The sequence below is a fragment of the Eschscholzia californica genome, unplaced genomic scaffold, assembly GCF_041429995.1.
Source record: "Eschscholzia californica isolate CP2 unplaced genomic scaffold, dmEscCali1.0.p SCAF_6, whole genome shotgun sequence".
Taxonomy (NCBI): Eukaryota; Viridiplantae; Streptophyta; class Magnoliopsida; order Ranunculales; family Papaveraceae; genus Eschscholzia; species Eschscholzia californica.
The window spans coordinates 30,703,335-30,708,275 of record NW_028238483.1 but is presented as its reverse complement, the minus strand read 5'-3'; the positions used below and the strand labels follow the sequence as shown (position 1 = coordinate 30,708,275).

Genomic DNA, 4,941 nt, shown 5'->3' with positions numbered 1-4,941 from the left:
CAACACCCTTCTACATCTCGAATTGTTTCCCTTGAATGCAAAGAGTTGGTCTTGCAGGTAGAAACCCCACCTAAACAACCCTAAGGATGAGGACTAAAAGGATGAGTTATGATAAATTCGGGGGTGAAAAAGATTTATCCACGTAATTTAATGCCTCCAAAAGAAATTTGGGGGTGTGAGTGAATGAAGTTTTAACACGTGGTCCTGTAAGCTCGCCCCACTTACTATGGCCTATGGGAGCTGCCGCGCCACCGCCTGACTATAGACGCTATGAATACATTGGGCCGTTAAAATGTAATGGGCCGAGCTGATAAGACATCTTAATACTAGGGTCTCATTTACGATGACATCTATTATATAAAACGCAATGTTTTATGCTGACTGGGACAAGTCGAAAGACAAATCCGATCGTTGGTTTTGTTCGATCTTAAATCTTGGCCGTCTGATCACTTACCTACCAAAAAAAAAACAAGTTTATTCACCCTCAAATGCAAGTAAGTAGATGAAACCCTTCATCTGAACGGTTTATTCTCCTCCTTTGTTTATTGATCTACTAGCTTAAACTGGATAAAAACCGAACCGTTTATTCCCCTCCTTTATTTCTTAATTTACACCATGAGATGAGAGCTGCTTCAACGGCTCAGAATTTGGATCGTTTATCCCCAACAACTTGAACTGCCTAGATCAAGCTAGGTAGATCAAAGGGTATGGTCCTTCCCCAGCCTCTATTGAAGAATTCCGTTACAATTTTTACTAATTAATCATCAATTGAAGACTTCCGTTATGAAATGGGTCATTAGAATTTACTTCAACCTACAGCAGCGTCATCGATGGTCTCCTTCTATATAAAAGTCATACCCTTCCGTACTAGCAAACACTCAAGTAAGTATTATTCCTTTCTACATTTTTGTCTCTGCTGCATTTTCAATTTCCAATTCCTAAATGCTCTCAGTTATGTTCTTCATCAATTTTTGGGGTATGGAGATTACTTGAATGATGGAATTCCTTTGTCCATATTCTGAGTTTTAATCTCTATGGTGTTTGGAGATTACTTGTTTAGTGAAATTCCCATGTAAATTTTCTTTGTTTTAATCTTTATGGTGGTTGAAGATTACTTGTTTGATGAAATTCCTATGTTATTTCAGCTGGTGATGTGTTACAATAAACCTTGTGAAGGAGTTCACTTGACTGATTCCATTTGATCTCAATTATTATTTCAGCTTCCTTTCTGTTCACCTTCATTGATTCCATTTGTTACCAGGTTTTGTGGCGAACGAATGTCAATTTTGCTATCTCTGCTCATTACAGGCGATTTGATGTGTTTATATAAGTAGAGACTAATAAAGCGGCTGCAAAGTACAACAACCCCTCCATTGATTTCCAAGTTTAGTTTTAGAAGAACCGCATTATTTTGAAGTTACGCTTCCAGATACAAGTGGTGGTTCTTTCTCTATATTATACAGGTTTGTTATTGTACATGTACTTTGAATTATAACAAAGTATAACATAATTCTTCTTCATCTCTTAAAGGTTTCTCTATACCATGTTCTTAATTTCTAGATCCCCTTTGACCTATTATGGACTCCAGAGTATATGCATTTGACATAGGTTTAAGCAAGGTCCATTGCAGGCCAATTCTGGACCTAATCCCAGCTAAGGACCGGTAGGCGATGGCTGCATTTATTGCGTCGAACTTACTCGTCATCTTAACCTAAATAACTTGTTGGGTTTCGACATCTTAGCCTATACCATATAATACTGAAATCATATAATATTTGAGTAAATTATGTTTATTCATTTATCAAATATCGATACAATTTTCAATTTTTCAAATTCAACTATTGATAGCAAATGTTATAACTGATCAACTTTCTTCCAGTATGACGTTTAGATAGAAAGAGAATCACAACGGCAACAATCTCATTACATAGAGTAAGATCTCTAAACTTCCATCTTTTCCTCTTAATAAAGCTTAGGAAGTTTCTCTCAATGGCATCAATATGGTTCATTATCCGTCTTCTTCACTAATTGATTGCTTTTACTTATGGTTCTCCAATGATATTTTACCTCTATAAGGTCTCTGTTCTTGGTCATGGAAAAGACATATCTACTAAACTTTTGGTGCCTCATGATCAACTCTTGATTCAAACTTAAGATTCTTTCGCGGAAGTACTTCTTTATACAATTGGGTTTCTCATTCATAGTTTCTTTTGCTAAGAACAAAATTTTTGAGTTTGTTCATTGATGTGACTTTATTCATTTTTCAGCTGCGCTATGGAGGATTTTCTTGAAAATAATGTAAAATAATTTACTGAAGTTTGGTCAATTTGTTGGAGAAATATTAATGGTTGGTTCTTGAATTTTCTTCTTGTATACACTTGGAGATAGAGAGAACTATGATAAATTTTGTAATACATTCTATTTATGAATTTGATTTAATTGTCAATCATATTTATAAATTGGGTTGGCACAACTGTGCTAAATTTTGGATTTGTTTTCTGCATTGATAATAAAAAGTTAGGATTTGGTCCTGTAGTGATAAAAAGTTGTCACGTTTCTTATCGGAGAGAGAGAGTGTGCGTTCTGTGTTGTAGAGGGAATGCCATAACGAAGTGACTGGAGATCTTCCGGAAGCCATGTATTTGTAAGGACCTCTACCATCTTTTGGAACCCATACGTGAATATTTTCTTACATAGAGTTTGACTCGATGGTAGTTTTTGTTGCTTTCATTCTTTTGAGTCTGAATTATCTATATTTGACTCGTCCAATTACCAACTAATGAATCAAATGCGTGCCTGAAGCAAAAATAAAACTGAGTTTCGTATGTTTTTGAAATTATAAGTTTATACTACAAATAAGTACCAAAGGTTTTGAGCTTCTAACCGTTGAAGCATGACACACGATTGAGTTATTAAACTAACTATCTGCATTCGATTTTTACAAGCTACAAGAAATTGAAATGTTGTCCTAAATCTTTTAAAATGCATTGGATATAAAGCTTGAATATATTGTTACCCAAATCAAGAGAATGATCTGACCATGTAAATGAAAATATTATAAAGCGTAGTTAAATGAGTTTACCCCTCCCTAATGTGAGTGGGTTGACCAGAGAGATAAATGTTTGGATGGTTAATCTCTAATGGGAGTGGTTGCTCAGAGAGATAAATATTTAGATGATTCATCAAGTGAGTGGTTTGCTCAACTCCATTTCAAAAATGTGTATTATTTCTAAGTGTAGATGGAATATTTTACCAATATAAATATTTTGATTTGTGTATTATTTTTTGTCATTTTGACTGCTAATAGAAGTTAAAAAAAAATGTGTAGATTCACTCGTAACATTAGATAAATATCCGTGCCGGAGGCACGGGTTATTCCTAGTATATATATAACAGTAAATCCTAATACTAGGTTCTTCTCTTTTGCAAAACCAATTATTTCGTTTTTTAGGTTTATGTCTTGTGGCCTCCATTTTGGAGAATAAAGAAAAATTTCCGGCAATAAAGATTTAGTTAATCAAGATTGATTTAAAAATACATTTATATTTTGATTCAAAACTCACATGATTGAACTTTGCACCATAATCTTCATCTCTTCTCTCTCCTCTTCTTCTTTGATTTCCATATCCTAATAGAATATTTTGAACATAATTGAAAACTCATATAGGTTTAGTTCACATTTTACTGTTCTTTTGCCATCAAACAAGGATATTCAGAAGCTAAAAATGGCAATCCAATTAAGCCAATTAATAGATGAAGCCAAATAAAAGGAACTTTGATTTTTTTTATTGTCATAAAAAGTAAAACCTAAAACTTATATAAGATTTGATTTTTTTTATTTACATTTCAAAATCCATAGCTGTTACTAATTCCCTAGAAAGTCATGAATGTATATGCCTTTCTCCTCATTCACAAAAGCCATTAAAATCCACATTCAAGCTCCCATCTAACGAACAGAAAATTGCCAAAACTCAAGATGGATCTACAAACCTCAAGATACCACCTTGATTGTACGATTCATTGGAATATCAATTGAACATTCTCCTCGATGTAAGGCTTGGAACGCATACTTCTTGCTGGACCTTTAGCTTATTTGATAGTCTTTAATGGAGTCTACTGCAAGATCAAGATCCCAACCTGAAGCTTCCATCAAACTAATGTAAGGTTTTGCGAAAACATGAATCGATTTAGTTGTTGATTCAAAGGCATCTTTATTCTTCTTAACAATCCAAAGTTTCTTGCTTAACTTAAGGATTTCAATCCTTCCCTTGGATTTAAGACTATTATTTCTGAATCTGAAATTCATGATCTTGAGGCTTTTCAACCCTTATGAAAAAGATGAAATTGATTCGTGCCTACTACCTAGTGATATTCTTGAAAGATTTTCTGATATCACGAAGGGTTTTCAACTCTATAATGATCAATCATCAGAAGCTTGAATTCTTTCTGGATCATAAGGAATATAAGCTTCTTGAGTATAAGCTAATTTAGGAGCAGACACAGTATCAAATAATGAGTATAAGAGGGGAGAGAAGAGAGAGAAGAGGTGACCCTGGTGGTCGGAATGGTGGCGGTGAGAAATTGTGGTAGTGAAGGTGATAGAGAAGATGAAGATTAGGGGACAATGTTTGATCAAGTTAATTTTTGGATTAAACCATAATATTCTCCCGAGAATGACAAAGAAATATGGATTCCCTAGAGAATTTATTTCCCAGAGAATTTTCTTTATTCCCCAAAACCGCGACCATATCTTATGTTCTATATTGTCAAATGTTCTCTTCCCAATCAGATTTGTTTAGAACATTCCCAATGGCACTGGAGATCACCAAAATTTGGTGATCTCTATTGGCTCCACCAGCCAACGACACGGGAGATTACCAAAGATCTCCCAAGTCGTGAACAGTAACCCACCATATTCCCTCTCACAAAATGGTGAGATGG

At 34.6% G+C, this 4,941-nt stretch overlaps 1 long non-coding RNA gene across 1 annotated transcript; it reads left to right on the top strand.

The window, feature by feature from the left end:
• Positions 1-707: 707 nt before the first annotated feature.
• Positions 708-1,553, top strand: LOC147533461 (uncharacterized). Its single transcript, XR_015228285.1, has 2 exons — positions 708-882; positions 1,262-1,553. It is a non-coding gene; the product is annotated as an uncharacterized LOC147533461 (long non-coding RNA).
• The last annotated feature ends 3,388 nt before the right edge of the window (positions 1,554-4,941 follow it).